The following is a 27,848-nucleotide window of genomic DNA, read 5'->3' on the forward strand; positions in this document are numbered from 1 at the left end:
CGTATTTGAAGGACATGCGCAAAAGGGTTGATCGATATTACAATCTTTCTCAGTCGACGTTCAACCTTCGTAATAAACACTTGCTACAAAAATATCACTCATTCGAATAAGTGGATCCATGTGAGACAGTGTGTGCTGATAAGTGTGTGGAATGATAACAATTTTACAGTGAATTTTACTTAACATTTACTTTACAATTTAACATTACTTTTCTTTACTTTAGAACAAGAGTTAGGTAATTATAAATATCGTTTTATTATTATCTATAAGTTATTTCATTTATTATTAAAACCAGTAACGCACTACCTATAATGTGTATACGTTTCAAATTTAATAATAATAAAATGAGTGATTATATTTTATTTAATTCAAACTTGAATTTTAGGCATGTAGTCATTGGTAAATTTTTTTTTTTTTATGGTGAATAACGAAGAAAAGATTTATTGAATAATATAATGTACCGTAGCAAAAGACAATGATTTTGCATTAACTGAAACATTAAGTCTTTCGTTTAAAAATGAATTTATAAATAATATTTAATTTTGGCCTGATTCTGAAATAATTAAATATGACGAAACGAATATTCTTCTTATCGAAAACGTGCGTGGACTTATATACTTATTTTTATCATTCAGAAAAATTACTTCTAAGAATTAATAGCGAACATATAATATGCAATTTGATATTTGCAAAATAAAAAATATTTTGTTTACGGTAAAAAAAAGACTTGTAATGCATGCATATGCCCAACAACAAACATCAATGTTATAAATAATAAAAAATTTTTATTCTAAAGTTAGTATCATATTAAATAGAAATGATGACGTATTATTTTATTCTATGTATTATATACCTATGTATTATAATAGTTACAACTTTTTTTTATGTAAGTTATATAATTAGATATTATTTAATACTGGAATAAACCATAGCAAATGAAAATGCTTTTTGAATTAACTGAAATATTAAACATAATGTTAAAAGAATATAGTTACAAAAATTTATATTCGTAATCGTTGATTGATTTATACTTGCCGCAGAAAATGATTCATGTGATGAAACGTATAATCCCCCAATGGAAAGCAAGCATGGTTTCAGACTCCTTCTAATCAGAAATAACAAAAGTAATTGTGTATTTTTCGAGAGCAAATAAAATGGAATTTGACACCTGAAAAGAAAATATATTTTGTTTATCATATAAATTATAAATAAACTTTGTAATTACTTACAATTCCTTGAAGACAGTTTCACTAAAATTCAACAGTTTTTGTCCAATATAAAAATTAATATATATTGAAAATGTAGAGCTACAAATGTAACCACCTAACTCGATTATTTTAGGTAAATTTTCCATGACTATAAACAATTGTAATATCTACAATTAAAATATAAATTAAATATTTCAAATGTCAATTATAAAAAAACAAAAGCCTTATTTGCTTAGTACCAACTAAAAAATTTTTATTATTTTTCATTTAAATTTATTATTATTTACTTACACGAATGAAATCAAGAACAACGATAAACATTGAAATAGAAACTAGAATTAGATAACTTATCTGTGAATAATGATTGATTGAATCAACATATCTGAAAAAAATAAAAAGAAAATTAATTAGGATAATACTAATAGAATATACAAAATCTATGATCAATTATATGTAACTAACTCCGTCAATTTTCTGTAACTAACTACAATGTCTACAATCCAATAAAATTCATTCAACGATTTTATTTCTTGATCAAAAGATCTTAAAACGTATTCTCGATCAGAATTAAACATTCGCTGTATTTTACATCTGAAATACAAGACTTAAAAATAATAGACATAAAAATTATAAATAAATACAATTAAATACATACATTATGATACTAAATTGACAGCATGCGTGTTGTACTATTACCAAATATGTTGTAAAACATACGATAGCAATTATAAGCAACATATAAAATCCTATTGTTTGATAAATAAGCAAACAATAATATAAAGCCCCTGCATTTGATATATTATTAAAACCAAGGAGTAACGTTAATTGATTACTATCTGATATACCAAAGAAATAAAGCAGAACTTTGAAGTAACATGAAAATGTTATCGAGATAACGTAGAAGCTTAATAAAACTGTAATAATATAAGAAGTTTAATATCATTATATAATATTATTATAAAAATATTATCAGAAACAACATTTAAATAACAATTACCCACGATGAAAGAAGTATACAATTTATTTTCTTTATTATACTTTTCCATAATCTTCAGCTCTTCCTGATGAGACAATTCCTCCAAATCTTTGGTTATTCGATTTAAAATTAACTTTAACTGTATGTAAAATGTTTTTATTAAATAGATTACTCGAAATTTCGAAGAAATATTTTAAATAGAAAATAAAAAAAAATTCTACGAACTGATAAATAACGAAAATAAGTTGAACCGAAAGCGGAGAACGCAAGTAAACCTCCCAAAAATTTGCGTAGTTCCACAACAATATTGTCTATATTCAAACTCATTGTTAGCATTTCATATATCTTTAACAGAAAAATTCTTATCTAAGAAAAAATGTAATCTTATATTGAAATTTTATAGAAAAACATATAACTCATGTTTATTACATTAAGTCTTAGCATAAAATATTTCTGCACGAGTATAATTGTATAAATAGATAAAACAGTAATGAACGTACTTCACAAAGAAGAAAATCTAACGTTTACGAAATTTAAAAAGGTAGTGGAAGAATGATTACGTAAAAAACTATAATGCAAATAATAAAAAAAGATTTAAACTATTAGAAAGAAAGTAAAGTACAGATATTAAGAAGTACGCGTGATTATGAAATAAATTTGAAGTGACACATTGAAGCATCATTTAGTTATAATATTATATGTTGTTGCATTCATATGAAGCTACTTGATTATTCAATAACTAATTGTAGAAATATGAATTTTGGCAATCATTGTAAAATAATAAATTTAAAATATTTGTCAGTTTTTTTTACGATCAGTAATCTTACGTTATATATGTACGTTAAAAAAGTAACACGTACCAGACCAGAAATCATCGGTATAAAATAACATGTTATTAAACAAAATAATAGAAATCGAATTTTAGAATTTTCATTAGAACGTAAACACAATATTATTTGAACTAGTCGGTTCGAAAAGAGGAAGTGCTGTTCGAAAAACTTTACATCTCTCGTAGCCATTGTTAAATAACTAACGTTTCTTTCAGTAACGTAAAGAATCTAATCCCCACTTTTACTTACTCGTCAATTTTAATAGCCATTCATTACAATTATGTGGTAGAGTATGCAAATTGGGAAGCAGAAAATTGCATGAAAATGATTATACCTATATGATGTTAACGTTGAAATACACTTTGTCAATATCCGATACTTTATAATAATGAAATTTGTAATAAGTAAGTACGAAAACAGGTGGTTTTTTCTCAACAATTAAACAAAGGGTGCGATTCCCTCTATTTTCAATATGTAAGGACCTGCGCAGAAGGGTTTATCGATTGGAATCATGTTCAGTTGCTCTCTGACCACGGTGTAAGTCGAATGCTCTTGATTGTGCTAAGAGATTGCAACAACAGTTACTATAGTTTAGAATTTTCCTAAGAAACGAAAAAAGTGCTATAACTGTTTATAATATGTATTAGACTCTGTCAATAATAGTGTTTTATAAATGTTAAATATCTACGTAATTTAATTCGATGTAAGTACGCAGCGCAAAGTAGATCTGTCAATGTGAAACAATAATTCTTTTAATACATACTGCATATTTTAACAATATACTACGATAAAAATAAAAAACATGCGATTGGACATATACAAACCAAAAAATATTTGGTTTATCGTTAAAAAAAAATTATCTTTATATAGAAAAAAAAGTTTCTAATAAAATTACAAGATCGTGCAACATAATTTATAAGAGCAGTTAAAAAAAAAATTGTAATGCATGCATATGCCTAACAAAAAACATCAATGTCATAAAAAATAAAGAATTTTAATTCTAAAGTTAGTATCATATTAAATAGAAACGATGACATATTATTTTATTTGAAACTAATTTTATTTTCTACGTATTGTAATAGTTACAATTTTTTTTATGATGGTAATCTAATTAAATATTATTTAATACTGGAATAAACCATAGCAAATGAAAATGCTTTTTGCATCAACTGAAATATTATAACACGATGTTAAAAGAATATAGTTACAAAAATTTATATTCGTAATCGTTGATTGATTTATACTTGCCGCAGAAAAAGATTCATGCGATGAAACGTATAATCCCCCAATGGAAAGCAAGCATGGTTTCAGACTCCTTCTAATCAGAAATAACAAAAGTAATTGTGTATTTTTCGAGAGCAAATAAAATGGAACTTGACACCTGAAAAGAAAATATATTTTGTTTATCATATTAATTATAAATAAACTTTGTAATTACTTACAATTCCATGAAAACAGTTTCACTAAAATTCAATAGCATTTGACCAATATAAAAATTAATATATATTGTGAAGAGTGAGCCAGTTATGTAGATACCGAACTCAATTATTTTTGGTAAATTTTGAATAGTTATAGATAATTGAAATATCTACAATTGAAATATAAATTTAATATATCAAATATGTTTTGTGATTAGTTATTACTAATAAAGTTAGTGAACAAAACACTAACTGAATTAATAGTAGAATGTCAAGAAAATTTATTGACAAGGGTAGGAATCACGTAGATTAACAAAATCGTAAATCATTGCTTTTTATAAAAATTGTTGTTGACTTACGTACGTAATACTCACGTAAATAAAATCAAGAACAACGAGGAGCATTGAAATAGAAACAATAATAAGATAAATTATCTGTGAATAATTATTGATAGAATCAGCATATCTGAAAACGATAAAAAAAAACTAATTAGGATAATACTAATAGAATACAAAATCTATGATCAATTATTTTAAACTAACTCCGTCAATTTTCTATAACTAACTACAATGTCTACTATCCAGTTAAATTCAGTTAGCGGTTTTATTTCTTGATCCAAAATTCTTAAAACACATTCTCGATCAGGTTTAAACATTCGCTGTATTTTACAGCTGAAATACAAAACTTAAAAATAATAGACGTAAAAATTATAAATAAATACAATTAAATACATACATTATGATACTAAATTGACAGCATGCGTGTTGTACCATTACTAAATATGTTGTAAAACATACGATACCTATTATAAGCAACATATAAAATCCTATTGTTTGATAAATAAGCACAAAATAATATAATACTCCTGCATTTGTAATACTATTACCAGCAAAGGGTAATGTTAATTGATTACTATCTAATATACCAAGCAAATAAAGAAGAACTTTGAAGAAACATGATGATGTTATCGAGATAACGTAGAAACTGAATAAAACTGTAATTATACGAGAATTTTAATATCTGCATAAAATGATGTTTTAAACTGTGGAGATCGAATAACATTAAAATAACAATTACCCACGATACCATACGTATAGATCTTGTTTTCTTTATTATACTTTTTCATAATTTTTAATTCCTCTTCGTCGGATAATTGCTTGCAATCTGTGATTATTCGTGATAAAATTAACTTGAACTGAATATAAAAGATTTTTATTTCATTAATTTTTGGAAATTTTAAAAAGAAAAAGAAACAAAAAATTCTACTAACAGTTGTACAATGAAAATAAGTTGAACTGTAAGCGCAGTACATGATAAGACCTCCTAAAAATTTACGTAGCTCCATCACAGTTTCATCTAAATTGAAACTTGTTGTCAAGAGTTCGTATACCTTTAAAAGAAAAATTATTATTCTAAAGTAATGTAATGTATTATAGTGAAAATTTAAAAAAATGTATAATATGTATTTATAATGAGTCTCCATATGAAAAATTTTTAACGAGTATATCTGTTTAAAGAAATGGAAGAGAAATAAGCATTTCTGTAATAATAATTAGACACGGCATGAAGAAAATAGTTTGGTCTTGAAATTTGAATAGATGCTCGAAAAATAATAATATAGAGAAATTAAAGGCAAAAAAACAAATACGTAAATGTATGAAGAAAAAAAGAGACATTTATAAATACGTATCATTATGCAATAAATTTATTCGAAATCCTTTGATTACCAAATGACTAAGTGTGAAGTTACGAAACTTGACAATTCACAAAATTTAATAGAAGTATAATATTTGTCAGCATTTACAAAAGATAGTTTAACATTAAATACGTACACGTAAAAAAGTAACACGTACCAGACTAGAAAGCATCGGTATAAAATAACATGTTATTAAACAAAGTATTAGAAATCGATTTTTAGAATTTTCATTAGAACGTAAACGCAATATTATTTGAACTAGTCGGTTCGAAAAGAGGAAGTGTTGTTCGAAAAACTTTACATCTCTCGTAGCCATTGTTAAATAACTAACGTTTCTTTCAGTAACGTAAAGAATCTAATCCCCACTTTTACTTACTCTTTAATTTTAATGGCCATTCATTACAATTATGTAATAAAGTATGTAAATTGGGAAGCAGAAAATTGTATGAAAATGATTATACTTATATGATGTTAAGGTAGAAATACACTTTGTCAATATCCGATACTTTCTAATAATGAAATTTGTAAGAAGTAAGTACGAAAACAGGTGGTTTTTCTCAACAATTAAACGAAGGGTGCGATTCCCTCTATTTTCAATATCTAAGGACCTGCGCAGAAGGGTTTATCGATTGGAATCATGTTCAGTTGCACTCTGACCACGGTGTAAGTCGAATGCTCTTGATTGTGCTAACAGACTGCAACAACAGTTACTATAGTTTAGAATTTTCCTAAGAAACGAAAAAAGTGCTATAACTGTTTATAATACGTGTTAGACTCTGTCAATAATAGTGTTTTATAAATGTTAAATATCTACGTAATTTAATTCGATGTAAGTACGCAGCGCAAAGTAGATCTGTCAATGTGAAACAATAATTCTTTTAATACATACTGCATATTTTAACAATAAACTACGATAAAAAGAAAAAACATGCGATTGGACATATAAAAAGCAAAAAATATTTGGTTTATCGTTAAAAAAAAATTATCTTTATATAGAAAAAAAAGTTTCTAATAAAATTACAAGATCGTGCAACATAACTTATAAGAGCAGTTAAAAAAAAATTGTAATGCATGCATATGCCTAACAACAAACATCAATGTCATAAATAATAAAGAAATTTAATTCTAAAGTAATTATCATATTAAATAGAAATGATGACATATTATTTTATTTGAAACTAATTTTATTTTCTACGTATTGTAATAGTTACAATTTTTTTTTGGATGGTAATCTAATTAAATATTATTTAATACTGGAATAAACCATAGCAAATGAAAATGCTTTTTGCATCAACTGAAATATTATAACACGATGTTAAAAGAATATAGTTACAAAAATTTATATTCGTAATCGTTGATTGATTTATACTTGCCGCAGAAAAAGATTCATGCGATGAAACGTATAATCCCCCAATGGAAAGCAAGCATGGTTTCAGACTCCTTCTAATCAGAAATAACAAAAGTAATTGTGTATTTTTCGAGAGCAAATAAAATGGAACTTGACACCTGAAAAGAAAATATATTTTGTTTATCATATTAATTATAAATAAACTTTGTAATTACTTACAATTCCTTGAAAACAGTTTCACTAAAATTCAATAGCATTTGACCAATATAAAAATTAATATATATTCCGAACAGTGAGCCAGTTATGTAGATACCGAACTCAATTATTTTTGGTAAATTTTGAATAGTTATAGATAATTGAAATATCTACAATTGAAATATAAATTTAATATATCAAATATGTTTTGTGATTAGTTATTACTAATAAAGTTAGTGAACAAAACACTAACTGAATTAATTGTAGAATGTCAAGAAAATTTATTGACAAGGGTAGGAATCACGTAGATTAACAAAATCATAAATCATTGCTTTTTGTAAAAATTGTTGTTTACTTACGTACGTAATACTTACGTAAATAAAATCAAGAACAACGAGGAGCATTGCAATAGAAACAATAATTAGATAAATTATCTGTGAATAATTATTGATTGAATCAGTATATCTGAAAACGATAAAAAAAAATTAATTAGGATAATACTAATAGAATACAAAATCTATGATCAATTATTTTAAACTAACTCCGTCAATTTTCTATAACTAACTACAATGTCTACTATCCAGTTAAATTCTGTCAGCGGTTTTATTTCTTGATCCAAAATTCTTAAAACACATTCTTGATCAGGTTTAAACATTCGCTGTATTTTACAGCTGAAATACAAAACTTAAAAATAATAGACGTAAAAATTATAAATAAATACAATTAAATACATACATTATGATACTAAATTGACAGCATGCGTGTTGTACCATTACTAAATATGTTGTAAAACATACGATACCAATTATAAGAAACATATAAAATCCTATTGTTTGATTAATAAGCACAAAATAATATAATACTCCTGCATTTGTAATACTATTACCAGCAAAGGGTAATGTTAATTGATTACTATCTAATATACCAAGCAAATAAAGAAGAACTTTGAAGAAACATGATGATGTTATCGAGATAACGTAGAAACTGAATAAAACTGTAATTATACGAGAATTTTAATATCTGCATAAAATGATGTTTTAAACTGTGGAGATCGAATAACATTAAAATAACAATTACCCACGATACCATACGTATAGATCTTGTTTTCTTTATTATACTTTTTCATAATTTTTAATTCTTCTTCGTCGGATAATTGCTTGCAATCTGTGATTATTCGTGATAAAATTAACTTTAACTGAATATAAAAGATTTTTATTTCATTAATTTTTGGAAATTTTTAAAAGAAAAAGAAACAAAAAATTCTACTAACAGTTGTACAATGAAAATAAGTTGAACTGTAAGCGCAGTACATGATAAGACCTCCTAAAAATTTACGTAGCTCCATCAAAGTTTCATCTAAATTGAAACTTGTTGTCAAGAGTTCGTATACCTTTAAAAGAAAAATTATTATTCTAAAGTAATGTAATGTATTATAGTGAAAATTTAAAAAAATGTATAATATGTATTTATAATGAGTCTCCATATGAAAAATTTTTAACGAGTATATCTGTTTAAAGAAATGGAAGAGAAATAAGCATTTCTGTAATAATAATTAGACACGGCATGAAGAAAATAGTTTGGTCTTGAAATTTGAATAGATGCTCGAAAAATAATAATATAGAGAAATTAAAGGCAAAAAAACAAATACGTAAATGTATGAAGAAAAAAAGAGACATTTATAAATACGTATCATTATGCAATAAATTTATTCGAAATCCTTTAATTACCAAATGATTAAGTGTGAAGTTACGAAACTTGACAATTCACAAAATTTAATAGAAGTATAATATTTGTCAGCATTTACAAAAGATAGTTTAACATTAAATACGTACACTTAAAAAAGTAACACGTACCAGACTAGAAAGCATCGGTATAAAATAACATGTTATTAAACAAAGTATTAGAAATCGATTTTTAGAATTTTCATTAGAACGTAAACGCAATATTATTTGAACTAGTCGGTTCGAAAAGAGGAAGTGTTGTTCGAAAAACTTTACATCTCTCGTAGCCATTGTTAAATAACTAACGTTTCTTTCAGTAACGTAAAGAATCTAATCCCCACTTTTACTTACTCTTTAATTTTAATGGCCATTCATTACAATTATGTAATAAAGTATGTAAATTGGGAAGCAGAAAATTGTATGAAAATGATTATACTTATATGATGTTAAGGTAGAAATACACTTTGTCAATATCCGATACTTTCTAATAATGAAATTTGTAAGAAGTAAGTACGAAAACAGGTGGTTTTTCTCAACAATTAAACGAAGGGTGCGATTCCCTCTATTTTCAATATCTAAGGACCTGCGCAGAAGGGTTTATCGATTGGAATCATGTTCAGTTGCTCTCTGACCACGGTGTAAGTCGAATGCTCTTGATTGTGCTAACAGACTGCAACAACAGTTACTATAGTTTAGAATTTTCCTAAGAAACGAAAAAAGTGCTATAACTGTTTATAATACGTGTTAGACTCTGTCAATAATAGTGTTTTATAAATGTTAAATATCTACGTAATTTAATTCGATGTAAGTACGCAGCGCAAAGTAAATCTGTCAATGTGAAACAATAATTCTTTTAATACATACTGCATATTTTAACAATAAACTACGATAAAAAAAAAAAACATGCGATTGGACATATACAAAGCAAAAAATATTTGGTTTATCGTTAAAAAAAAATTATCTTTATACAGAAAAAAAAGTTTCTAATAAAATTACAAGATCGTGCAACATAACTTATAAGAGCAGTTAAAAAAAAAATTGTAATGCATGCATATGCCTAACAACAAACATCAATGTCATAAATAATAAAGAATTTGAATTCTAAAGTTAGTATCATATTAAATAGAAACGATGACATATTAGTTTATTTGAAACTAATTTTATTTTCTACGTATTGTAATAGTTACAGTTTTTTTTATGATAGCAATCTAATTAAATATTAATTAATATTGGAATAAACCGTAGCAAATGAAAATGCTTTTTGCATCAACTGAAATATTATAACACGATGTTAAAAGAATATAGTTACAAAAATTTATATTCGTAATCGTTGATTGATTTATACTTGCCGCAGAAAAAGATTCATGCGATGCAACGTATAATCCCCCAATGGAAAGCAAGCATGGTTTCAGACTCCTTCTAATCAGAAATAACAATAGTAATTGTGTATTTTTCGAGAGCAAATAAAATGGAACTTGACACCTGAAAAGAAAATATTTCGTTTATCATATTAATTATAAATAAACTTTGTAATTACTTACAATTCCTTGAAAACAGTTTCACTAAAATTCAATAGCATTTGACCAATATAAAAATTAATATATATTGTGAACAGTGAGTCAGCTATGTAGATACCGAACTCAATTATTTTTGGTAAATTTTGAATAGTTATAGATAATTGAAATATCTACAATTAAAAGATAAATTTAATATATCAAATATGTTTTGTGATTAGTTATTACTAATAAAGTTAGTGAACAAAACACTAACTGAATAAATTGTAGAATGTCAAGAAAATTTATTGACAAGGGTAGGAATCACGTAGATTAACAAAATCATAAATCATTGCTTTTTGTAAAAATTGTTGTTTACTTACGTACGTAATACTTACGTAAATAAAATCAAGAACAACGAGGAGCATTGAAATAGAAACAATAATTAGATAAATTATCTGTGAATAATTATTGATCGAATCAACATATCTGAAAAGGATAAAAAAAAAATTAATTAGGATAATACTAATAAAATACAAAATCTATGATCAATTATTTTAAACTAACTCCGTCAATTTTCTATAACTAACTACAATGTCTACTATCCAGTTAAATTCTGTCAGCGGTTTTATTTCTTGATCCAAAATTCTTAAAACACATTCTTGATCAGTTTTAAACATTCGTTGTATTTTACAGCTGAAATACCAAACTTAAAAATAATAGACGTAAAAATTATAAATAAATACAATTAAATACATACATTATGATACTAAATTGACAGCATGCGTGTTGTACCATTACTAAATATGTTGTAAAACATACGATACCAATTATAAGCAACATATAAAATCCTATTGTTTGATAAATAAGCACAAAATAATATAATACTCCTGCATTTGTAATACTATTACCAGCAAAGGGTAATGTTAATTGATTACTATCTAATATACCAAGCAAATAAAGAAGAACTTTGAAGAAACATGATGATGTTATCGAGATAACGTAGAAACTGAATAAAACTGTAATTATACGAGAATTTTAATATCTGCATAAAATGATGTTTTAAACTGTGGAGATCGAATAACATTAAAATAACAATTACCCACGATACCATACGTATAGATCTTGTTTTCTTTATTATACTTTTTCATAATTTTTAATTCCTCTTCGTCGGATAATTGCTTGCAATCTGTGATTATTCGTGATAAAATGAACTTCAACTGAATATAAAAGATTTTTATTTCATTAATTTTTGGAAATTTTAAAAAGAAAAAGAAACAAAAATTCTACTAACAGTTGTACAATGAAAATAAGTTGAACTGTAAGCGCAGTACATGATAAGACCTCCTAAAAATTTACGTAGCTCCATCAGAGTTTCATCTAAATTGAAACTTGTTGTCAAAAGTTCGTATACCTTTAAAAGAAAAATTATTATTCTAAAGTAATGTAATGTATTATGGTGAAAATTTATAAAAATGTATAATATGTATTTATAATGAGTCTCGGTATGAAACATTTTTAACGAGTATATCTGTTTAAATAAATGGAAGAGAAAATAAGCATTTCTGTAATAATAATTAGACTCGGCATGAAGAAAATAGTTTGGTCTTGAAATTTGAATAGCTGCTCGGAAAATAATAATATAGAGAAATTAAAGGCAAAAAAACAAATACGTAAACGTGAAGAAAAAAAGAGACATTTATAAATACGCATCATTATGCAATAAATTTATTCGAAATCCTTGATTACCAAATGACTAGAACTTCAATTAAACGTGAAGAATATTATTTGTAGCATTTAAAGAGAATATTGTTAAACATTTACACGTAGTTTTAAATAACTAACGTTTCTTTCAGTAACGTAAAGAATCTAATCCCTACTTTACTTACTCGCAGTTTTAAGAGCCATTCATTACAATTATGTGGTAGAGTATGTAAATTGGGAAGCAGAAAATTGCATAAAAAGATTATACCTATAGATGTTAACGTAGAAATACACTTGTCAAATCCGATACTTTGTAATAATGAAATTGTAAGAAGAAAGTACGAAAACAGGTGGTTTTCTCAACAATTAAACGAAGGGTGCGATTCCCTCTATTTTCAATATCTAAGGACCTGCGCAGAAGGGTTTATCGATTGGAATCATGTTCAGTTGCTCTCTGACCACGGTGTAAGTCGAATGCTCTTGATGTGCTAACAGACTGAACAACAGTTACTATAGTTTAGATTTTTCCTAAGAAACGAAAAAAGTGCTATACTGTTTATAATCGTGTTTAGACTCTGTCAATAATAGTATTTAGTTAATATTGTGTACTTGTGAATAATATCTGATTTAATTTTGCAATAATTTTCTTGTCATACATGCTGTACATTTTAATCATTATTACTACCTAATTTTTTTTTAATACGAAAATTAAAAAATTGTAATAAATATTATATATAAACTCGTTATACTTTTTTTATATTATATAAACATAGCAATAAAAAATATAACTCTTTATGGTGGTAACATAATTCTATTTATAGGACGTTGTTAGACCGCAGTAAAAGATAATGCTTTTTATATCATCTGAAGTGTAAAAATTGTGTTTAATTTGTATAAAATATATTATTTGTTGTTTATTGCTTACCCCAGGGAAAGCCTTACGCGATGAGAGGAATAATCCACCGAACGAAAGGTATTTTGGTTCCATACTTCTTGTTATATTAAATAATAACACCTTTTGACTTTTTTCATTGAAAGAATATAAAATAAAATTAAACATTAGCGTAAAAAAAAAATTTGTTAAAACGTATACATAAAATTAATAGATCAATCTTTGAAATCAATACATTTTGAACAAATTTAGTAATGCATGAATATGCCCAAAAACAAATATCAATGTCATAAATAATAAAAAATTTTAATTCTAAAGTAATTATCATATTAAATAGAAATGATGACATATTATTTTATTTTAAAACTACTTTTTTTGTTTACGAATTGTAATAGTTACAACTTTTTTTATGTAGGTAGTATAATCAAATATTATTTAATACTAGAATAAACCATAGCAAATGAAAATGCTTTTTGCATTAACTGAAATATAAAACACGATGTTAAAAAAATATAGTTACAAAAATTTATATTCGTAATCGTTGATTGATTTATACTTGCCGCAGAAAATGATTCATGTGATGAAACGTATAATCCCCCAATAGAAAGCAAGCATGGTTTCATACTTCTTCTTATCAGAAATAACAAGAGTAATTGTGTATTTTTCGAGAGCAAATAAAATGGAATTTGACACCTGAAAAGAAAATATATTTTGTTTATCATATAAATTATAAATAAACTTTGTAATTACTTACAATTCCTTGAAGACTGTTTCACTAAAATTCAGCAGCTTTTGTCCAATATAAAAATTAATATAAATTGTAAATAGAGAGCCAGCAATGTAGATACCGAACTCGATTATTTTAGGTAAATTTTGAAAAGTTACAGATAATTGAAATATCTACAATAGAAACATAAATATATATCAAATCTAACAAAACACTAACTTTATTAGTAATAACTTAATAAATTTCGAAATATCAGGAAAAGCAGTTGACTACAATGTCAATTAAATATATTTAAAGAATCGTAGATCATTTCTTTTTATAAAAATTGTGGTTGACCTACGTACGTAATACTTACGTAAATAAAATCAAGAACAACGAGGAGCATTGAAATAGAAACGAGAATTAGGTAAAGTACCTGTGAATAATTATTAATAGAATCGACGTACCTTAAAAAGGTAAACAAAAATTAATAAGGATAATACTAATAGAATAAAAAATCTATGATCAATTATTTTAAACTAACTCCGTCAGTTTTCTATAACTAACTATAATGTCTACTATCCAATTGAATTCAGTCAGCGGTTTTATTTCTTGATCCAAACTTCTTAAAACACATTCTCGATCAGGTTTAAACATTCGCTGTATTTTACATCTGAAATATAAAACTTAAAAATAATAGACATAAAAATTATAAATAAATACAATTAAATACATACATAATAATACTAAATTGACAGCATGCGTGTTGTACTATTACCAAATATGTTGTAAAAAACACGATACCAATTATAAGCAACATATAAAATCCTATTGTTTGATAAATAAGCAAACAATAATAAAATGCCCCTGCATTTGATATAGTATTAAAACCAAGGAGTAATGTTAATTGATTACTATCTAATATACCAAAGAAATAAAGCAGAACTTTGAAGTAACATGAAAATGTTATTGAGATAACGTAGAAGCTAAATAAAACTGTAATAATATAAGAAGTTTAATATCATTATATAACATTATTATAAAAAAATTATCAGAAACAACATTTAAATAACAATTACCCACGATGACACAAGTATACAATTTATTTTCTTTATTATACTTTTCCATAATCTTTAGCTCTTCCTGATGAGACAATGCCTCCAAATCTTTATTTATTCGACTTAAAAGTAACTTTAACTGTATGTGAAACGTTTTTATTAAATAAATTACTCGAAATTTCAAAGAAATATTTTAAAAAAAATAAAAAAAAAATTCTACGAACTGTTAAATAACGAAAATAAGTTACACTGTAACCGGAAAGCATAATAAGACCTCCTACTAATTTACGTAGCTCCGTCACAGTTTTTTCTAAATTCAAATTCATTTTTAATAGTTCGTATACCTTTAAAAAACAAATGAATTCTTATTCATGGAAATATATAATGTTGTGATAAAAATTTACATAATTATATGACACATATTTATTACATCGAGTTTTAGCATAAATTTTTCTGCACGAGTATATTTGTATAAATAGATAAAACAGTAATGAACGTACTTCACAAAGAAGAAAATCTTACATTTACGAAATTTAAAGTAGGTAGTGTAAGAATGATTACGTAAAAAACTATAATGCAAATAATAAAAAAAAGATATAAACTATTAGAAAGAAAGTAAAGTACAGATATTAAGAAATAGTACATGATTATGAAATAAATTTGAAGTGACATATTGAAGCATCAGTTAGTTATAATATTATTATTGCATTCATATGAAGCCCTTTGATTATTCAATTTTTGTCAGTTATTTTTGCGATCAGTAATCTTACATTATATATGTACGTTTAAAAAATTATCACGTACCAGACTAGAAATCATCGGTATAAAATAACACATTAATAAACAAAGTGCTAAATACTGATTTTTAGAATTTTCATTAGAACGTGAGCGCAATATTATTTGAACAAGTCGGTTCGAAAAGAGGAAGTGCTGTTCGAAAAACTTTACATCTCTCGTAGCCATTGTTAAATAACTAACGTTTCTTTCAGTAACGTAAAGAACCTAATCCCCACTTTTACTTACTCGTCAATTTTAATAGCCATTCATTACAATAATGTGGTAGAGTATGTAAATAGGGAAGCAGAAAATTGCATGAAAATGGTTATACCTATATGATGTTAAGGTAGAAATACACTTTGTCAATATCCGATACTTTATAATAATGAAATTTGTAAGAAGAAAGTACGAAAACAGGTGGTTTTTTCTCAACAATTAAACGAAGGGTGCGATTCCCTCTATTTTCAATATGTAAGGACCTGCGCAGAAGGGTTTATCGATTGGAATCATGTTCAGTTGCTCTCTGACCACGGTGTAAGTCGAATGCTCTTGATTGTGCTAACAGATTGCAACAACAGTTACTATAGTTTAGAACTTTCTTAAGGTGCAAAGAAATTTTTTTAACTGTTAATAATAAGTGTTGTACCCTTTTTTTAACAAGGTCCGGTAAATGTTGTGTTCATGTGGATTTAATTAGATTTAATTTTGCTAAATAAGTTTCTTAATGTGATATAATAATTCTCGTTTTACTGCACACTTTAATAACTATTAACATTTGATATCTGTTCTATACACAAAATATTTGTAATACGTAAATAATTATAATATTAAGTAACATGGACTTATCTATCATTTGAATTTTGATTAGGACGTGTACTAGTTACTCTAGATTATGGTGAGGAAAAAGAATTGTTATCAGAATAAGTAGATAATACTCGACCTATTCAGTTTAAAAGTCTATGTAAAATATATCTATAATTATTATTATATTAAACGTTTAACAATTAATATAGTTTTCCATTGTTTTTAATATAACTTCGAATTAAGATGCACTGCAATAAACAGTAGCAAATGAGAATGCTTTTCGTATAATCTAAAATAATAATATATTGTACGTTATTGAAACGATAAAATTATAATTTAATTATTTATTGTTACACACCGATGCAAAAACTTCGTTCGATGAGACGAACATTCCTCCGATTGAAAGACCACTTTGTTTCATACTTCTTGTTATAGTAAACAACAACAATTTTTGAGTCTTGACGGTAAACTTATAAATAGGTGCTGTACGCCTGAAACAACGAAATTTATTAATAGTTATAATAATAATAATAAGTATCTTATTTAATCAGATATCACTATATTTTCAAATGTTCCTATACTAATCGTTTATTTAGAAAAAAATAAAAAAAACTTGAAAACGTCTTACAATTCCTCGTAAGTTGCGTTGCAATGATTCAATAGGTTTTGCCCAATATAAAAATTCAGATAAAAGAGAATAATTGATGCGGAGATTATAAAACTACATTCTATCGTGTCTCTTGTACTTTGCAATATTTCTGACATTCGATAAATCTAAACAGTAAGCATAATATTAATAAAAATTATAACATAATCTTGTATAATAAATTTGCTGGGTTAATTAACATTCTTTCGTTAACTTATATACATTCTGGTAACGTACAATTGTACGAAAATACAAAAATATTTTAAACCATTTGTTAAAATATAATTATTATTTTATTACAAATAAGATCAATCATGGAAAAAACTTTTTTTTTTGTCCAATACCTCAAACAAATGAAAAATTAAGAATATTGTGTATATTAAAAGTAGTTACTTACGTAAAATAAATCAAAGATAACGAAGATCATTGCAAAACCAACATCAATTAGGTAAACAAATTTGGAAAAATTACTTAATAATTCAACGTACCTTTAAAAAAGATAGATAAATATTATTTAGAAAAAAAATGTGTGCATCTATGCGATCAAAAAAAAAAAACAAACAAAACTGAGTTATCACTAACTCCGTGGCCGTTTTGTAATGTTTTATAATGTCAATAATCCAATCATGTTCTTTCCAAGGTATTGTCCTGTTTAAAACTGTCCCTGTATATTCTTCTTCTTTTTTCGATAATTTCCGTACCTTTAATCTACAAACATGGTTACAAAACTAATCCTTAATAATAGTTAAAAAAACTTAAGTTAACACAGTGGATCTCAAATTATTTTAAATTATAAGTATCTTTTAATTATAAGTACTAAAAAGTTATGAACAAAACAGGAAAAGGACTGAAAAGCTTTGAACTTTACGATTTTTATACTTACTGATTGTGTGCAGGTTAAAAAATAATCAAAAATCGATGTTGACAAGGTTGTATGTAATCCTTATACTAATTTAGTAAGTACAATTTTGAAAAACCACTGAGTTAACATACGATCATACCATTTCAAACATAATACCTACATTATAACACTGAACTGATAACAAGCGTGTTGAACAAATACCAAATATGTTACGTAATAAACAGTCCCTATTATCATTGCAATTAAAGTGCCTAATGACTGATAAAAAAACAAAAGGAAAAAAAATGTTCCAGCTTTTGGAACATTATTTACAGGTGCGATCAGTATTAATTTATTACCATCCAGTATACCAAAAAGATAAAGAACAATACTTAAATAACTCGGTAAAACTATCGATAAATAATAAAGACTGAAGATAACTGTAACAATAAAGAAAAGAAAATGGAAAAAAAAAATTTTCGTTGAAATATTGAATTTTAATAATAATTATTCGTATATAAACATATTCGTACTTACGTATAATACCGTAACAATATAATTTAACCTGTTTCGTGTATTTTTTCATAATATTTAATTCCTCCTCATTGGACAAATGTTCGCAGTCTGATTTAAATTGATTGAAAAGTAATCTCATCTGTAAGAAAAGGTTTCATTTACAAGATAAGAACTCTCTAATCATTTATAAAATTTATAATAGTTAGAAATAAATAGATAAAAGATGATAAACGTACTCTTGCAAAACTGAAATAAGTGTTTGTATAACCGCAGATCATAAAAGATCCCGTTAATACTTTTTGCAGTATTTTAATAGTCGTTTCCACTTTGTTGTCGTACACTATAAGCTGATAAAACTAAAACAATTGGATGATTATTAATTCTGTTATAAAACAAAATTTTTATTCACTCGTAAGTTCGTTCAAAACAATAAATACATTATTTAACTTTACAAGTAATAAAATGATTGAAATATAATTAAAAATTATCGTTGATAATCGAAGTTTAATAAAATTTACCTGATGGGTAAAACCAGGTATTCCATAAACAACGATTAAACAAATTACGAGCATCTGATTATGTGAATTTTGATTAGGTAGTAGACCCATTACTAACAGAACGAAACGATTAGAAAAAAGAAAATGGTTTTTAAAGAAACGTTGACCATTGATAGACATGGTCTAGTATCGAATGCGTTCATCATCAAACTAAACAATGTGCTACGTATTTATACTTTATTACAAATTCTAATTGGTATAAATAATATAAGATAAAAGTGTTAGGTAAAACGGTGACTATAACTATAATGATTTAATCAATACACTGCAACATATTATTATGTTTCAACCCCCTATCTACAATTTTCAATTGATGACAATATTTTCCAATAGGGTAGAGATGTGCATGTGTAAATTGACAGGTGGTTGTTCCCAAGAATCAAAGAAGGAGGGAACAGTTACCTTTTATTTTCAATATTTATTGACATGCGCAGAAAGGGTTTCTTTTATTCCAACTTAGATCAGTTGTTCTCTGACACTTGTGCAGAACACATGTTTTAGAATAAGCAATCGTAGTATTGCTATTCTTATAGTGTTAACTAAGAATATTTGACTATTTTGATAATATAACTTGTTCATTTTTTTATAATAATAATAATTAATTCTACAAATATATGCTAAATGTATTTTTATCGTAGAAAAATAAAAAATTATTTAAATATATAATTAATATTATTCGATTAAAAATTTTTTAATTACTTCTTTTTCAACAATCGAACGAATATGGTCTAAATAATTATCCGATTATTTTAAAATATAATACAGGTATTTAATCTATAAATTTAATCTTTAGACGAAATGAATTTTTTTAACAAAAAATAAAACACAAATTAATTATATTTTATATTTTATAGATTCCCATTTTCTTTAATATAACTTTGAATTAAGATGCACTGCAATAAACAGTAGCAAATGAAAATGCTTTCCGCATAATCTAAAATAATAATATATTGTACATTATTGAAACAATGAAATTAGAATTTAATTATTTAATGTTACACACCGATGCAAAAACTTCGTTCGATGAGACGAACATTCCGCCGATTGAAAGACCTCTTTGTTTCATACTTCTTGTTATAGTAATTAACAACAATTTTTGAGTCTTGACGGTTAACTTATAAAACGGTGTTGTACGCCTAAAACAACGAAATTATCATTTATTTACTATTAATAGTTATAATAATAATAATAAGAATCTTATTTAATCAGATAGCACTATATTATCAAATATTCCTATACTAATCGTTTATTTAGAAAAAAAAAGAATTTGAAAACGTCTTACAATTCCTCATAAGTTGCATTGCTATGATTCAATAGGTTTTGCCCAATATAAAAATTAAGATATAAGAGAATAATTGATGCGGAGATTATAAAACTACATTCTATCGTGTCTCTTGTACTTTGCAATATTTCTGATATTCGATAAATCTAAACAGTAAGCATAATATTAATAAAAATTATAACATAATCTTGTATAATAAATTTGCACTGTTATTTAACAGTCTTTCGTTAACTTATATACACTTTTGTTACTTATAATTATACGAAAAGAAAAGTTAAGAATATTGTCTATTAAAAGTAGTTACTTACGTAAAATAAATCAAAAATAACGAAGATCATTGCAAAACCAACATCAATTAGGTAAACAATTTTGGAAAAATTACTTAATAATTCAACGTACCTTTAAAAAAGATAGATAAATATTATTTAGAAAAAAAATATGTGCATCGATGCGATCAAAGGAAAAACAAACAAAAATGATTTATCACTAACTCCGTGGCCGTTTTGTAATGTTTTATAATGTCAATAATCCAATCATGTTCTTTCCAAGGTATAATCCTGTTTAACATTGCTCCTGTATATTCTTCTTCTGTTTTCGATAATTTCCGTACCTTTAATCTACAAACATTGTTACAAACTAATCCGTAATAATAGTTAATAAAAATTAAGTTAACCCTCTATCGGCCGAATTTTTGTTATAAATAAAAAAAAATAATAACAACTAAAAATCAACAATTGTAAACATATATATGCAGATGAAAAAACAATTTCACGGTTTAAACAATTTTATTACAATATATTCACTGTGTGTTACTTTCAGGTAACAACGGCCCATAATGTTTCCACTTCTGCGTAGAAAAATTTAAACGTGAAATTCTACAAAGTATTTTTCATCTGGCATTAAACGTAAATGTACATTGCATTTTGAGCATTTCATTTTCGGAATTTCTTTATACTCGGAATTCTTGCAGCGTCATCTGTTGTCCGAAAAAAAATTGACCAATGTACTACTTCATCTTTTCGAACGTTTTGTATTGGAAGTACTGCTTTTGGTCTTTTTTTATATTTTTATGTAATTTTTTATCATAAAAAAAGAACACTCTCTTTTCTTGCGGATTCCTTTGTGCTCCTGACATAAACAAAATGCAATGTCAGTCTTAAATGTCAACAATTTATATTAATTCCTGGAGCCTTTTTCCGTAAAAATCTATCCCTCTAGTATCTTTATAGCTCTTCCGATATAAAACTGATAAACATGGTCAGAAATTGTTCGCTGCAACAAATTCCTCAACTTGTTCTGTCATTTGAAGGAACACACAAGCTTTATCTTAAATTTACAGAAATGTCTCTTTTAGGCCATTATTACTTCAAAGTAACAGGACTGTATCATAAAAAAAAAGTAACGAAATGATATTTAAAATGCAAAAAGAAAAGTTGTTATTGATATTCAAACTCAGAACAATTATATACATAATTTTGTATTCGTTAAACACCGACAGAAGCAAAAATAATATCGATGGGAAAAAAAGGATTTGCTTGCTTCTATTGCAGACAGCTTACACAACATTTATTTTGTTATTTCAGGTTGATGGTATTAGCAACCATCATGAATATTGGTATTAGTTGTCTCAAAGACATTACAGAATAAAGATTTATACACCATCTCGTTAAAAAAACTAAAATTATTTGGTAGAATGCCGAAAAATTATCGTGTTACCTGAAAGTAACATTGGCCCATAGAGGGTTAACACACAGTGGTTCTCAATTTTTATTTAATTATAAGTGTCTTAGAGCTAAAAAGTTTTAAACAAAATAGGAAAAGGACTGAAAAGTTTTGAACTATACGATTCTCATACTTACTGATTGTGTGCAGTTTAAAAAACAAACAAAAATCGATGTTAACAAGGTAGTATTTAATCATTATACTAATTCAGTAAGTATAATCTTGAAAAACCACTGAGTTAACATAAAAATATACCTTTTCAAAATAAATACCTACATTATAACACTGAACTGATAACAAGCGTGTTGAACAAATACCAAATATGTTATGTAATAAATAGTCCCTGTTATCATTACACTTAAAGTGCCTAATGTTTGATAAATAAACAAAAGGAAAAAAAATGTTCCAGCTTTTGGAACATTATTTATAGGTGCGATCAGTATTAATTTATTACCATCCAGTATACCAAAAAGATAAAGAACAATACTTAAAATACTCGGTAATACTATCGATAAATAATAAAGACTGAAGACAACTGTAACAATAAAGAAAAGAAAATGGGAAAAAAGAAATTTTCGTTGCAATATTGAATTTTAATAATAATTATTCGTATATAAACATATTCGTACTTACGTATAATACCATAACAATATAATTTAACCTGTTTCGTGTATTTTTTCATAATATTTAACTCCTCTTCATTGGACAAATGTTCGCAGTCTGATTTAAATTGATTGAAAAGTAATCTCATCTGTAAAAAAAGGTTTTATTTGCAAGATAAGAACTAATCATTTAAAAAATTTATAATACTTAGAAATAAATAGATAAAAGATGATAAACGTACTCTTGCAAAACTGAAATAAGTATTGCTATAACCGCAGAACATAAAAGGTACCGTTAATACTTTTTGTAGTATTTTAATAGTCGTTTCCACTGTGTAGTCGTACACTATAAGCTGATAAAACTAAAACCATAGAATGATTATTAATTCTGTTATAAAACAAAATTTTTATTCACTCGTAAGTTCGCTCAAAACAATAAATATATTATTTAACTTTACACGTAATAAAATAATTATCGTTGATAATCGAAGATTAATTAAATTTACCTGATGGGTTAAACCAGGTATTCCATAAACAACGATTAAACAAATTACGAGCATCTGATTATGTGAATTTTGATTAGGTAGTAGACCCATTACTAACAGAACTAAACGATTAGAAAAAAGAAAATGGTTTTTAAAGAAACGTTGACCATTGGTTGACATGGTCTAGTATCGAACGCGTTCATCATCAAACTAAACAATGTACTACGTATTTGTACTTTATTACAAATTCTAATTGGTATAAATAATATAAGATAAAAGTGTTAGGTAAAACGGTGACTATAACTATAATGATTTAATCAATAGACTGCAATACGTTACTATGTTTCAACTCCCTATCTACAATTTTCAATTGTTGACAATATATTCCAATAGGGTTGAGATGTGTATGTGTAAATTAACAGGTGGTTGTTCCCAAGAATCAAAGAAAGAGGGAACAGATACCTTTTATTTTCAATATTTATTGACATGCGCAGAAAGGGTTTCTTTTATTCCAACCTTGATCAGTTGTTCTCTGACACTTGTGCAGAACACATGTTTTAAAATAAGCAGACATAATATTGCTATTCTTATAGTGTTAACTAAAAATACTTGACTATTTTGATAATATAATTCGTTCATTGTTTTATAATTATTATAAATTATTCTACAAATATATACGCAGTGTATTTTTTTCGTAGGAAAATAAACAATTATTTAAATATTTAATTAATATTATTCGAATGAAAATATCTTAATTAGTTCTTTTTGATCATTCGAATGAATATGGGTAAAATAATTATCAGATTATTTCTATATATAATACAAGTTTTTATTCTATAAATTTAATGTTTAGATACAACGGATTTTTTTAACAAAAAAGGAAACAAAAATTAATTATTTTTTATATTTTATAGTTTTCCATTTTTTTAATTCAACTGTGAATTAAGATGCACTGCAATAAACAGTGGCAAATGAAAATGCTTTTCGCATAATCTAAAATAATAATATATTGTACGTTATTAAAACGATGAAATTAGAATTCAATTATTTATTGTTACACACCGATGCAAAAACTTCGTTCGACGAGACGAACATTCCGCCGATTGAAAGACCTCTTTGTTTCATACTTCTTGTTATAGTAAACAACAACAATTTTTGAGTCTTGACGGTTAACTTATAAAACGGGGTTGTACGCCTGAAACAACGAAATAATCATTTTACTTATTTTATATTATAATGGTTATAGTAATAATAATAAATATCTTATTTAATCAGAGCTCATTATATTATCAAGTGTTCCTATACTAATCGTTTATTCAGAAAAAAAAAGAATTTGAAAACGTCTTACAATTCCTCGTAAGTTGCATTGCTATGATTCAATAGGTTTTGCCCAATATAAAAATTAAGATATAAGAGAATAATTGATGCGGAGATTATAAAACTACATTCTATCGTGTCTCTTGTACTTTGCAATATTTCTGATATTCGATAAATCTAAACAGTAAGCATAATATTAATAAAAATTATAACATAATCTTGTATAATAAATTTGCACTGTTATTTAACAGTCTTTCGTTAACTTATATACACTTTTGTTACTTATAATTGTACGAAAAGAAAAGTTAAGAATATTGTGTAATAAAAGTAGTTACTTACGTAAAAAAAATCAAATATAACGAAGATAATTGCAAAAGCAACAGCAATTAGGTAAACAATCTTGGAATAATTACTTAATAATTCAACGTACCTTTAGAAAAGATAGATAAATGTTATTTGGAAACAAAAAATGTTCATCGATGCGATCAAAGAAAACACAAACAAATATGATTTATTACTAACTCCGTGGCCGTTTTGTAATGTTTTATAATGTCAATAATCCAATCATGTTCTTTCCAAGGTATTGTCCTGTTTAAAACTGTCCCTGTATATTCTTCTTCTTTATTCGATAATTTACGTATCTTTAATCTACAAACATGGTTAAAAGACTAATCTTTAATAATAGTTAATAAAAATTAAAGTAACACAGTGGTTCTCAAATTATTTTTAATTATAAGTGTCTTGGAGGTAAAAAGTTATGAACCAAACAGGAAAAAGACTGAAAAGTTTAGAACTTTTCGATTTTTATACTTACTGATTTTGTGCAGATTAAAAAACAACAAAAAATCGATGTTGACAAGTTTGTATGTAATCCTTATACTAATTTAGTATGTACCATCTTGAGAAACCACTGAGTTAACATACAAATATATCTTTTCAAACTAAACACCTACATTATAACACTGAACTGATAACAAGCGTGTTGAATAAATACCAAATATGTTACGTAATAAACAGACCCTATTATCATTGCAATTATAGAAAGTAATATTTGATAAATAAACAAAAGGAAAAAAAATGTTCCAGCTTTTGGAAGATTATTTACTGGTATGATCAGTATTAATTTATTGCCATCCTGTATACCAAAAAGATAAAGAACAATACTTAAAATACTCGGTAATACTATCGATAAATAATAAAGACTGAAGACAACTGTAACAATAAAGAAAAGAAAATGGAAAAGAAGAATTTTTCGTTGCAACATTGAATTTTAATAATAATTATTCGTATGTAAACATATTCGTACTTACGTATAATACCGTAACAATATAATTTAACCTGTTTCGTGTATTTTTTCATAATATTTAATTCCTCCTCATTGGACAAGTGTTCGCAGTCTGATTTAAATTGATTGAAAAGTAATCTCATCTGTAAGAAAAGGTTTTATTTGCTAGATAAAAATTATTCTATACTATACTAACTATTATAAAATTTATAATAGTTAGAAATAAATAGATAAAAGATGATAAACGTACTCTTGCAAAACTGAAATAAGTGTTGGTATAACCGCAGATCATAAAAGTTGCCGTTAATATTTTTGGAAGTATTTTAATAGTCGTTTCCACTGTGTAGTCGTACACTATAAGATGATAAAGCTAAAATCATTGGATGATTATTAATTCTGTTTTAAAACAAAATTTCTATTCACTCGTAAATTCGTACTCGTCACTCGTACATTATTTTACTTTACACGTAATAAAATGATTGAAATATAATTAAAATAATTATCGTTGATAATTGAAGATTAATTAAATTTACCTGATAGGTTAAACCAGGTATTCCATAAACAACGATTAAACAAATTACGAACAACTGATTATGTGAATTTTGATTAGGTAGTAGACCCATTACTAACAGAACTAAACGATTAGAAAAAAGAAAATGTTTTTTAAAGAAACGTTGACCATTGGTAGACATGGTCTAGTATCGAATGCGTTCATCATCAAACTAAACAATGTGCTACGTATTTATACTTTATTACAAATTCTAATTGGTATAAATAATATAGGATAAAAGTGTTAGGTAAAACGGTGACTATAACTATAATGATTTAATCAATAGACTGCAATACGTTATTATGTTTCAACCCCCTATCTACAATTTTCAATTGATGACAATATTTTCCAATAGGGTAAAGATGTGCATGTGTAAATTGACAGGTGGTTGTTCCCAAGAATCAAAGAAGGAGGGAACAGTTACCTTTTATTTTCAATATTTATTGACATGCGCAGAAAGGGTTTCTTTTATTCCAACTTAGATCAGTTGTTCTCTGACACTTATGCAGAACACATGTTTTAGAATAAGCAATCGTAGTATTGCTATTCTTATAGTGTTAACTAAGAATATTTGACTATTTTGATAATATAACTTGTTCATTTTTTTATAATAATAATAATTAATTCTACAAATATATGCTCAATGTATTTTTATCGTAGAAAAATAAAAAATTATTTAAGTTTTTAAATAATATTATTCGAATGAAAATTATTTTAATTACTTCTTTTCGAATAATCGAACGAATATGGACTAAATAATTATCCGATTATTTCGAAATATAATACAGGAATTTAATCTATTAATTTAATCTTTAGATACAACGGATTTTTTTAACAAAAATTAATTATATTTTCAACTTAAAGTTAACGTTTACCATAATACACCGTTGCGAAAGAAAATCCTTTTCGTACGATCTAAAATAATACATTTTTTGTTAATGTAGTGATGTGTTTAATTTCAATTGGGTTTTTTATTTGACTTTTTCACTTACAGATGCAAAAATTTTGTTAGACGAGACGAAAATTCCTCCGATTGAAAGACTACTTGGTTTCATGCTTCTTGTTATAGTAAGTAATAATAATTTTTGCGATTTAATTGATAGCATGTAAAATGGAATTTGACAACTAAAAACAAGAAGAAGATAAGAAAAAAAAAACAAAATAGTTTATTAAAATAATAAGAAAAAAGTTTTGCGTCTCATCGTCAATAAAAGAAAAA

The 27,848-nt window shown here is 25.8% G+C and overlaps 1 long non-coding RNA gene across 4 annotated transcripts; it reads left to right on the forward strand.

Moving 5' to 3' along the window:
• Positions 1–6: 6 nt before the first annotated feature.
• Positions 7–27,761, forward strand: LOC122513833. Of its 4 annotated transcripts, none has more exons than XR_006302887.1 (3): positions 7–235; positions 13,520–13,562; positions 27,624–27,761. It is a non-coding gene; the product is annotated as an uncharacterized LOC122513833 (long non-coding RNA). The 4 variants fall into 4 exon arrangements; XR_006302886.1 differs by lacking the exon at positions 7–235 and adding an exon at positions 7,360–10,196; XR_006302885.1 differs by lacking the exon at positions 7–235 and adding an exon at positions 12,953–13,054.
• Positions 27,762–27,848: the final 87 nt, after the last annotated feature.

The sequence above is a fragment of the Polistes fuscatus genome, unplaced genomic scaffold (genome assembly GCF_010416935.1).
Source record: "Polistes fuscatus isolate 324 unplaced genomic scaffold, CU_Pfus_HIC Scaffold13, whole genome shotgun sequence".
NCBI lineage: Eukaryota > Metazoa > Arthropoda > Insecta > Hymenoptera > Vespidae > Polistes > Polistes fuscatus.